We start from the raw sequence: 12,292 nt of genomic DNA on the forward strand, positions 1-12,292 counted from the left end.
AAATCAGATTTTCACTTTTCATCACAGTTCATCTTTCTTGCTGTTTTTTTCAATGACTTTTCTAAACTAATTTTGTGATGGCTGTGTTCTTTCTGTATGTGGCCAGTGAAGTCCCCGCTCGTTAGATTAGTAGTCAGCTAACACTTTAACAGAGTTCCTTAAATGCCTGAAACTAATAAGTCTCTCAGTCTTTGTTGAAGCGATGTATGTGCAGGTGCAGCCTACCTTCAACACTACACCAAGCAGTTGATACCTCTGCCTTAGCCTTCACTTCCTGTCAAGGTCAGGCAGAGGAGAGAGCTGAGGGCTTTCTCTGGTTTTTCCTGAGCATTCATATGGCCATGAGCACACATGAGCCCTCTAGATTCCTTCTTGTTTTAATATATTAGAACTTTTCAAAGCCCTTTGTGGACATCTCATTCTTCAGCCTTTCCTTTGAAGCTTTTGGTTAGCCTATTGTTTGCCCCAGCTTTTAGCCACCACCTCAGGAAGTCTTAGTGTTAAACAATGCCTGTAATTGTTTTCATCAAACCCTCACAAGAATTAGGCTTTTCCTACTGGGCAAGCTCCAAGTCCTGTAAAGTAAAGACAGCCTTCTGAGCAGGGCCCTCCAGGGGACCACCAGACAGGTCAAATAATGATAGTTCTCTGAGAATTGGGCTTTGAAGGAGCTTTCTTTTGCCCCCTCTGATGGCTGCTGATTTTCACTGTGATTCAGGAATGTTAGTTTTTAAGGCCGAGATGGAGCTTGGGAGAGTGGGATGAGAATAAGGCAAATGAAACACTACAAAATTTACTGTTTTTACCAAGATTCAGCTGGTTTTTCTTGAATAAACACTCCCTGGATTGCTGCAAGCCTTTGGCTACTTTTCAGTTGATTCTCACAGTGCTCATCACAGTGTTCCCATGGCTTTCATGGAGGAGAGAGTTTTCAGAGGTTTTTACTGCACCATTTTTGACTGATGTCTTTTTATCTTTTGTAAGCACCCGTTGATAAAGGAGCTTTCAATGAGTTAATCTACACCATTTAGACATCCTGTGTAAATTTTTATCCCCGTGATTCTGCTGTTTTGGTGAAATAAAGCCAAAAAAAAAAAAATTGTAAATTGTCTGACTTTATATAGGAAATTAAGATTGGAACCTCCGCAAAGGAATTTTTTTCCTAGATAGAGCCTCAGTCAGCCATTTGAAGTTAGTGACTTGGAGTACTGCATCCAGAATTCTGAGATTATGATCCAAATTAAACTGAAATGGAAAGATAAACTCCTTTCATACTCAACACTTCCTCAACTCACATTTTGGCCATCTGTCTGCATTTGTTAGTTATCATGGATACACATGGGAAGTTACAGTTGGGCAAGGTACTAAGGGAGATGAGGTTGCAAGGAATTACAGAACAAAAAAACTGGCATAAATCTATTGTTGGGCAACCAACACTTTGGCTGTTGCTCTCATACTATTGTAGGGAAGCTCTGCAGGTTTGGAATGTGACTGTCTTCATCATTTACATACATCAAATAATACTTTAAAAGATTACTATTCTGGCTGGGTGCAGTGGCTCACGCCTGTAATCCCAGACTTTGGGAGGCCGAGGCGGGTGGATCATGAGGTCATGAGATCGAGACCATCCTGGCTAACACAGTGAAACCCTGTCTCTACTAAAAATACAAAAAAATTAGCCAGGCCTGGTGGCGGGTGCCTGTAGTCCCAGCTATTCCGGAGGCTGAGGCAGGAGAATGGCGTGAACCCGGAAGGTGGAGCTTGCAGTGGATCGCACCACTGTGCTCCAGCCTGGGCAACAGAGCAAGACTCCGTCTCAAAAAAAAAAAAAATTTTTTTTTTTTTTTTAACTGTTAAGGTAGATTTGGACTGAAGACTAGAACAAAATATCCCATCAGTTTTTAAGATGAATTTACATTCTTGAAATAAAAAACTTGATAAAATGCATTTAAACTTAAAGCTAACTTGTTTCATTTGTTTAATTTCTCTAGAAAGTAGTAAGAACTGGGCCGGGCAAGGTGGCCGACACCTGTAATCCCAGCACTTTGGGAGGCCGAGGCTGGGGGAGATCATGAGGTCAGGAGATTGAGACCATGCTGGCTAACATGGTGAAACCCCATCTCTACTAAAAATACAAAAAATTAGCCAGGCATGGTAGCATGAGCCTGTAATCCCAGCTACTTGGGAGGCTGAGGCAGGAGAATGGTTTGAACGTGGGAGGCAGAGGTTGCAGTGAGACGAAATTGTGCCACTGCACTCCAGCCTGTGTGACAGAGCAAGACTCCGTCTCAAAAAAAAAGAAAAAAAGAAAGAAAGTAGTCAGTACTTTGTCATCCTCCATTAATGTTGTTAATGTAAATAAAGGATGTCATTTTCCTTGGGAATAAAACAGGAATGTTAAGAGGAAAACGTTAGAATATTTTCTTTTTTTAAGGATAATTTGTCCCCAGTCTAAAAACGGATTCTAATCTCCTTTCACGTAATCTCTAAACGTTCCTGCAGCTATTATAAAATGAATGGAAAATTGCAGATCCATGACTCACCTTCAGATCTGTAATTACCTCAGGCTAAGGACATACGGGGTGACTTTTAACTCAGCATTTTCTCCCACATCCACTTAACTTTATTATAGTGCCTCCTAATTAATATCTGTGATGTGATGTTACCTTAATGGAAATGGCCATTTCATCATCTATTTGATGTCTGGACTTCTGCCATCTCCCTCCTTAGGAGACTCTTAGCCATGCACTGCAATCTATCTGCCTGATCAATTCCATTCCTTCAATGATGCATCCAGCTCAGTGAGCTAATGGCTGTGACTGTGCTGCCTGAATCTGTAGAAGAGTTTGAGAAATTGGAAATAAATTAAATTTATCATCATTATGGGATATCTGGTTGGTATCAGTCTTTTAAATGACTATGAAACAGGTCATGCAAACAGGCAAATACTTTTATACAGACAGTGTTATCCCTCTGTTTGTTGTGATCCTCCTTGGGGCAGCCATGAGTTAAAAACCTTTCAGTAAGTATAGATAGAGGGAAAGAGTTAAAATTCCAGTCTTCCCATTTCTTCTTCTTTTTTTTCCCTCTTATTTGTTTCTATACAACATCCAGAAAATAGTTTCAATACTAAAGGGTGTTAGTTTTCTGAGAGTTGTTTTTCTGCTTCTGTTCGGTGAGCACATAAACCAGATGCCTAGGCATGAAACTTACTGGGCAGAGTATTCATATATTTAACATAAAACCTGCCGCTAGTGAATCAGATTATCCCAGACATCACAAATCTTTACATCTTTTCTGAGTGTCAGCAGAGCTGATAGAAATGATAACAAGTAGACACCATCGCTTATAGTAGTGGTGACATCTTTCAGAGTTACAGTATTTGAGGTGCCTGTTAAGACACCAGCTCATTGCGAAAGGTCCAAATTCAGTTAGAGTTTTCCAAAAATGTTTGGAAATTAAACATTTTTATGCTTGTCTTTTCTAAGTTTTTAATAATCATTAGAATTAAAAGCAAGAGTTTTCTATCTACTGCATAATCACTACTGTTTGAGTGATGCTAATAAAATTTGGGTAAAATGGTGTTTATACAAACCTGCTTTCAACAACCCATTGGTAAGTAGAATTTTTTTTAATTTCCAAATATTTTTGTCCCATGTTCATTACAAACTCTTATTCCTAATAAGGGAAAATAACCATGTTTCTTACTACTAAATCTAAAAAATCATAGAGGTCATGCACTCTTTATAAGATTTTAATGGATTCCTTCTAGTTTTTTCCTTAAGTGAAGGTCTTTGACTGTGAAGTTTTAAAGGCCCATCTCTAGTGAGAGCTATCACAAAGGTCATTCAGTCTTCTGTCTCAGTAGCTGTTACCAGTTTACCTTTATATTTTCACCATAGTTCATTAATTTACATTTTAAACAAGTTAAAGGCATTCACTTTTTTCAAAGGAGACAGTTGGCATGTTAAAAGGTGTCTACTTAGAAAACCCAGGATTTAACTTGTTTGGCACAAAAGTGTTTGTATGTATATTTTTTTATTTCCCATAAAGGAGGGAAGGAAGTAAATCTAACCTTGTTCCTCTTAGAAAAGAACACTGAAACTATATTAACCTGAAGTAGAAATATGATAATTGATATTTCATATTTTTCAGCCACTTTCTTTTAAAAAGACAGAACAAGTATTTGTTTTCTGAGTTAACAGATCAGAATAGGCAGTTTGTCTTTTTATGAACAGGAAAAACAAAGCTTGTCTACTGCTAGGCAGAAAACAGAAAAGAAGGAGTAGTCCTTGCTGTCTCGTTTCCTATCAGGCAAGTAGACCAGGTTGCTTTTCACCCCCGTGTAAATAGAATCACATATCTGTGATTTCTCTACCCCCTTAAAAAATTTAAGTCTGATGACACCAATATTGATGGCTTTGTGGGTTTGAATGAATTTTTTACTTGTCTTATTTAGTTTTCCAAGGAATTCTATGATGTAAACAAAATAAGAATTATTAAGAACCCTGAATTTCAGATGATGAAATGATGTCCAGTGAGGTTTGGTTATCTAAGGTCACCTAGCTAGTAAAGATTCACTTCGAGTTTCTCTTGTTTCCTAATCTCAGTGCAGTGCTCTTTTTACCATACCATGCATTTATTGTAGATGTGAATTTTTAGTATGCATCAATTATGTAGTGCCTTCAGATTATTTCTGGACTCATTATTTTAATATCAGTTAAATTTCTTTGACTCATTTATTATTATGTTTGTTCAGGAAGTTCTTACTCAACTGCTTTTATATTCTTGCATTACAAGATGCTAATGTAGATTAAAATGTTATTTGTTTTTTCCTTTTTTAAGACACAGGATCTTGCTTTGTCACCCAGGCTGGGTTATAGTGGCACAATCGTAGCTCACTGTTACCTCAAACTCCTGAGCTCAAGGGATCCTCCCACCTCAGACTCCTGAGTAGCATGAACTGCAGACTCACACCACTGCACCCAGCTAATTTTTTTTTTAATTTTCAGTGGAAATGAGATCTCACTCTGTTGCCCAGGCTGGTCTGAAAACTCCTGGGCTCAGGCAATCCTCCTGCCTCAGCCTCTCAAAATGCTAGGCTTACAGGCATGAGCCAACACACCGTGCCTATAATTTATAATCCCTGCCCTTGAGGAGCTGAGAATCTAGTGAGGGAGTCAGATTCCATTTCTTAAGACAGATTTATTGAGGTATAATTGACATAAAATAAACTGTTTGTTTAAAGTATACAATTGCATAAGTTTGGACATATGACTACACTCATGAAGCTATCTTTTATCTTTTCATTGTTTTTTATTTTGAGTTTTGAAAGCTGTGTATATTTTGGGTATAAATCCTTTATCAGATATTTGTGTCATGTCTTTTCATTCTCTTCACAGTGACTTTTGAAACACAGAAGTTTTAAGTTTTGAAGTAAGCTTATTAATGTGTTGTTTTTGTTCTTCCTGTTTTGGTTGCTATAGCTTTATAATAAGTCTTAAAATCAGGTAGTATGGGTCCTTCAACTTTTTTCTCCTTCAGAGTTGTTTTGCCGAGTTTTAGAATCAGTATTTCAATGTTTACCAAAACAGCTGCTGGAATTTTGAGAATACTTTGAATCTATAGATCTATTTGGGGAGAATTGACATCTTAACAATGTTTTGTGTTTGACACATGTCTAGGATATATGTCTCTGTTTATTCATGTCAGTTTTTCTCACTAGTATTTTATAGTCTTCATTGTATAATTCTTCCCCATTTTGTCAGATTTATCCATAAGTATTTCATAATTTTGTTGCTGTTGTAATTTTTTTTTAATTTCTGTTTTTATTCATTACTACTATGTGGAAATACAATTGATTTTCAGATTACAATTCAATATGTTAAGTGCTCTACTAATGTTATGTGCAAAGTACCTTGGGAGCATGGAGGAGGAACAATCAACCCTACTTATGGTGACAAGGAACGCTTCATAAAAGAAATAACATAAATTTTCTAGTTATTTTCTTGATTTTTAGTATGAATATCTTGCCCAGAATTCTAGATAAATGTGTAATCATTAAAATACAAATTATTTTTAGAAACAGTATACTAAATAATAGACTGGTAATTCTAGTATTGAGTTTAAATCTTTGAGCTTTTGATTCTGGAAATTTTTAATCATATATGAAAATAGAGTATTTTCATAGCTTTATTTATATTATGTGGTTTTTTTATTGTGTTTTTTTGTTTGTTTGTTTTGAGACATAGTCTCACTCTGTCACCAGGCTGGAGTGCAGTGGCGCCATCTCGGCTTACTGCAACCTCCACCTTCCGGCTTCAAGTAATTCTCTTGCCTCAGCCTCCTGAGTAGCTGGGACTACAGGTGCATGCCACCACACCCAGCTAATTTTTGTATTTTTAGTAGAGATGAGGTTTCACCATGTTGGCCATGATGGTCTCGATCTCTTGACCTTGTGATCCTCCCGCTTCGGTCTCCCAAAGTGCTGGGATTACAGGTGTGAGCTACCCTGCCCAGCTTTATATTATGTGTTTTTATGTGTATACATATGAAATTTCAGACTTACAGAAAAGTTGCAAGAGTAATACGTGGAATTTCCATATACTCTTTACTCAGATTCACAGAAAAGTTGAAAGAATAATACATGGAATTTCCATATAGTCTTTACTGAAATTCAACAGTTTACATTTTTGTCCCGTCTACTTCATCATTTTGTCTATTTTCTTTTCTTGAATTGTTTAAGAATATATTGGAGATACTGTGACCTTTTACCCCTAAATACTTGTTGTATATTTCCTAAGAACTAGGACATTGTCTTACATCAGCACAGCACAGTTATCAAAATCAGGAAATTTAATTTGATACAGTACTGTTAGTTAATCTACATTATAATATAATTTTGTTATTCCAATTATGACCTTTGTAGCTTTCTTTCCAGTCTTCAATTAGTCCAGGCTCATACCTTGGTGTTCTTTAAACTGGAACCATTTCTCAGCCTTTCCTTGTGTTCATTCACCTTGATATTTCTAAAGTGGATAGGCTAGTTATTTTGTAGATTGTCCTTCTTGTGTTTGCCCACTGCTTCTTCCTAATTAGGTTCAGGTTATTCATTTTGGTAGGAATCCCACTGAAGTGATACTGTTTTCTATTTAGTATACTTATTTATTAATATTATTTATTAATATATATAGAAGTATAGACACTTGCATTCTTACTGTATTCAGTGGATTATGATCCATTGCTTATTATCTGATGCTAAATTGTCCCATATTCAATCAGTGGGAATGCCTTCAAACTATTGTGTGCCTTTGACATGTGCCCATCATTCTTTAATGCACTTTCTTCTTTGAGCATCTGCATCTTTTTAGCACAAAAAGATGTTGTAGGCTTATCTTGTATATTCCCTGCACCAACTCTGGAAGCAACCATTTCTGCAGGTGGTCCTGGATTTTTGTTAGTTTTTGGGAGCCAAGATTTGAACTAGAACATATGTTACACCACACACACACACACACACACACACAAAACTGTGAATTTATATCGATACCTCCCATTCTTAACCAGCATCACAGCCTATATTGTAGTCTTTCCCCCTTTCCATAATTGGAACTCTCTTCCCCAACTGTGAAGAATGTGGCTCCCAATATCTTCAATTTTTTTCCTTTGTTTAAGCCTAATATATACAAAAGGTGGTTTCAGAACTTCTAAACCATGCCCCTGCAGAAAGTAAGCCTGTTAAATGGAGTTCAATATTTGTTTACAGTTCTTTTATTTTTGAAGTAAAATTTACACACATTGAAGTATACAGTGTTAAATGAATAATATGGTGAGTTTTGGCAAATAGATATGCTTTTATATCCCACACCCCTATCAAGACATTAAAAAAAAAAAAATGTCTATCACCTCAAAAACTTCCCTTGAGCCCTTTTCTGGTCAGTCCCCAACCCCAGAAACAACCATAATTTTTATTCTTTTCATTATAAATTACTTTTTTCTTTTTTTTTTTGAATGTCATGTAAATATATATCATACACACTTCTGTATCTTGCTTCTTTTGCTTAGCATAATGTGAGATTTATCTTTGTTTTTTAATATATCAGTGGTTCTATCCCTTTTATTACTCAGGAGTATTCCTTTGTGTGATCATGGCAAATGTTTTATTAATTTTTTATCAATAGTTGGATTGTTTCCACTTTAGTTTTGTGATAGTCTTTTTTTTTGTAATGTCAACTTAGCTAGGCTACAGCCCCCAGTTGTTCTGTCAAACACTAATTTGGGTATTGCTGTGAAAGTATTTTATAGATGTAATCAAAGTCTACAAGTAAAGGAGTTAATCTAATTACATTCAATAAGCATTTTTTTTTCCTTTGAGACAAAGTCTCAACTCTATCGCCCAGGCTGAAGTACAGTGGTGTGACCTTGGCTCACTGCAACCTCTGTGATGCCCCTGCCTCTGCCTCCCAAGTAGCTGGGATTACAGGTGCCTGCCACCACGTTCAGCTAATTTTTGTAATTTTAGTAGGGACTGGGTTTCACCACGTTGGCTAGGCTGGTCTCGAACTACTGACCTCAAGTGATCTGCCCACCTCAGCCTCCCAAAGTGCTGGGATTACAGGCGTGAGCCACTGTGTTTGGCTACATTCAATATGATTTGCATTAAATAAGTGATAATCTGCCTGGGCCTGATTCAGTCCAGTGGAAGGCCTTAAGAGCAGAGCTGAGGCTTCTCTGAAGAGGAGATTCATTCTGTGCACTGTCGCTTCACCCATGCCTGAGAGTTCCTGTGCACCCTTTGGACCTGACTAGTCAGCTCCTCAATTGTGTAGGCCAATTTTTGGCAATAAATCTCTTCATATATATGTCCTACTGGTTCCATTTCTCTGGTTGAACAATGACTGATACAAATCTATTATAAATAAAGCTGCTATGAACATAATTCTTTGCAGTTTTTGTGAGCACACATTTTCAGTATTTGTTTAGTAGTAGTATTCTCTGCAGTTTTTGTGAGCACATATTTTCAATATTTGTTTAGTAGATATCTAGGGATGGAAGTTCTAGGTCAAAGAATATGTGTATATTTAATTTTATAAGGGATTGCCAAACTCTTTTCCAAAATTGTTACACCAATTTATGTTCTACGAGCAATATATAATGAAATTTCCACTTCTTCTGCATCCTCGTCAACATTTAGTGTTGTCACTCTTTTTTTATTTTTTTTTATTTTAGCCTCTCTTTTGAGTGTATGGTGGGTTCTCACTGTGATTTTTTTTTTATTTGCATTTCTCTGATGACTAATAATGTTGAGCAATATTTCATGTGGTTGTTAGCCAGTTGTATATCTTCCTGTGTGAAGTTTATATTCAAGTCTTCTGTCCATTTTTCTAAATTGGGTTGTGGTTTTATATAGACATGTAGGAGTTCGTCACATATTCTGAACACAAGTCCTTTGTCAGATATTTGATTTGCAAATATTTTTTCTCCAGTCTTGTCTAAGCATTTTCCTGAAGGTGTTTTTTCATTGTTTGTTTGTTTGTTGTTTTTGTTTTGTTTTTTTGAGATGGAGTCTCGCTCTGTCACCCAGGCCAGAGGGCAGTGGCATGATCTCAGCTCAGTGCAACCTCCACCTCCCAGGTTCAAGCAGTTCTCCTGCCTTAGCCTCCCGAGTAGCTGGGATTACAGGTGCATGCCACCATGCCTGGCTAGTTTTTGTATTTTTAGTAGAGACAAGGTTTCACCCTGTTGTCTAGGCTGGTCTGAAACTCCTGACTTCAAGTGATCCACCCGCCTCAGCTTCCTAAAGTGCTGGAATTACAGGCATGAACCACGCCACTCAGCCCTGAAGGTTTTGATGACCAGAAGTATTTAATTTTGCTTATTCTAGTTTTTGTTTTGTAAATTTTTAAAAAACTTTTAACTAAAAAGTAAACTTTAATGTTGAAAATGCAAACTTGGGAAAGACAGAAAAGATCACACGCAAGGCTGTCACTTCACACTTGGAAGGTGACCTTCCAAGTACCCTTGCACAGTGGCCGGGCAGAGGCGCTCCTCACTTCGGAGACGGGGCGGCGGCCAGGCAGAGGCGCTCCTTACTTCCCAGACAGTGGGGCGGCCGGGCAGAGGCGCTCCTCACTTCCCAGTTAGTTGGGCGGCCGGGCAGAGGTGCTCCTTACTTCCCAGGCGTTGCCAGTTGAGCAGAGGCGCTCCTCACTTTGCGGACTATGGGCAGCTGGGCAGAGGCGCGCCTCACTTCCTGGACAGGGCAGCAGCCTGGCAGAGGCGCTCCTCACTTCCCAGACGGTTGGCAGCTGGGCAGAGGCGCTCCTCACTTCTCGGACTCTGGGCAGCTGGGCAGAGGTGCTCCTCACTTCCCAAACGGGGCGGCGGCGAGGCAGAGGCGCTCCTCACTTCCCAGACAGTTGGCAGCTGAGCAGAGGCGCTCCTCACTTCCCAGTCAGTTGGGCGCCCTGGCAGAGGCGCTCCTCACTTCCCAGGTGGTTGGCAGCTGAGCAGAGGCGCTCTTCACTTTGCGGACTATGAGCAGCTGGGCAGAGGCTCTCCTCACTTCCTGGACAGGGCGGCGCCCTCGCAGAGGCGCTCCTCAGTTCCCAGGTGGTTGGCTGGCTGGGCAGAGGCGCTCCTCACTTCCCAGACAGTCGGCAGCTGAGCAGGGGGTGCTCCTCACTTTGTGGACTGTGGGCAGCTGGTCAGAGGCGCTCCTCACTTCCTGGACAGGTTGGCGGCCTGGCAGAGGCACTCTTCACTTCCCATATGGGGCGGCGGCCGGGCAGAGGCGCTCCTCACTTCCCAGGCAGTTGGCTGGCTTGTTTTGTAAATGTTATGGTCACTGCTTTCTTTATCCTGTCTAAGAAATTTATACCTACCCAATGTCGTAAAGCTATTCTCCTATATTTTCTTCTGAAAGTCTTACAGTTTTGTGTTTTATGTTTATGTCTGTGGTCCATCTCAAAATAATTTTTATTTGTAGTGTGTGGTCACAGTTAAGGTTTATGGATTTTTCTATGAATATCTACTTATTCCAGCAATATTTGTTAGAAAATATTTTTCTAATGGATTATTTTAGTACCTTTGTTGAAAATCAGTTGATGATACAAGTGTGATTGTACTTATGAATTCTGCTTAATTCCATTCAACTCTTGGTCTTTCTGAAGGCCAAGACTAAGTAAGTGTTCAACTTAGGGCGTTGAGTGTTCCAATTTTCTTGTTTTTTGTTGCTGTTCTTGTTGTTGTTGTTCATTCTAGGTTCTTTGCATTTCCTTGTAAATTTTTAAGTCACCTTCTTAATTATTATTTTTTAATGTCTACTTGTGTTAAGATTGATATGAATCTTTATATCAAAAATTAACATTGTAACAATATTGAGTCTTCTATCTCAAGAGAGTATATGTCCCATTTAAGTTTTCTTTTTTTTAATAGTGTCTTTTTTTTTTTTTTTTTTGAGATGGAGTCTTGCTCTGTGGCCCAGGCTGGAGTGAAGTGATACAGTCTCCACTCACTGCAACATCTGCCTCCTGGGTTCAAGCAATTCTCCTTCCTCAGCCTCCTGAGTAGCTGAGATTACAGGCACACACCACAACGCCCAGCTAATTTTTGTATTTTTAGTAGAGACGGAGCTTCACCATGTTGGCCAGGCTGGTCTTGAACTTCTGACCTCAGGTGATCCACCAGCCTCGGCCTCCCAAAGTGCTAGGATTACAGACGTGAGCCACTGCGCCCTGCCAGTAGGGTCTTCTTTGTTGTTACATTTATTCCTAGGTATTTTATGGTTTTTGACATTATGGGTAATGGATTTTTAAAAAATGTTTATTTTCTCATTGTTTGTTGCTAGTATACAAACATACCCTTGATCTTACTAAGTTTACTTACATGCTTTTTCTTTATTTTAATTTCCTCTCTTTCTTTCTTTTCTTTTCTTTTTTCTTTTTTTTTATTTTGAGACTGAGTCTCGCTGTGTCTCCCACTCTGGAGTGCAGTGGCACCATCTCGGCTCACTGCAACCTCCACCTCCCAGGTTCAAGCAGTTCTCCTGCCTCAGCCCCCCAGTAGCTGGGATTAAAGGCACACACCTCCACGCCTGGCTAATTTTTACATTTTTAGTAGAGGTGGAGTTTCACCATGTTGGCCAGGCTGATCTCAAACTTCTGACCTTAGGTAATCCACCCGCCTCTGGGATTACAGGCGTGAGCCACTGCGCCTGGCCTCTCTCTGTAGTTAGTGATTCCTTAGAATTTGCTATGTAAACAATCATGATATCTACAAATAGGGACAGTTT

The 12,292-nt window shown here is 38.9% G+C and overlaps 1 protein-coding gene across 10 annotated transcripts in view; it reads left to right on the top strand.

Annotated features, from left to right (window-relative positions):
• Positions 1-12,292, top strand: part of PARG (poly(ADP-ribose) glycohydrolase) — a 142,541-nt gene that overhangs the window by 104,653 nt on the left and 25,596 nt on the right. The gene's annotated exons all lie outside the window — the stretch shown is intronic.

Source organism: Theropithecus gelada, chromosome 9 (genome assembly GCF_003255815.1).
Source record: "Theropithecus gelada isolate Dixy chromosome 9, Tgel_1.0, whole genome shotgun sequence".
NCBI lineage: Eukaryota > Metazoa > Chordata > Mammalia > Primates > Cercopithecidae > Theropithecus > Theropithecus gelada.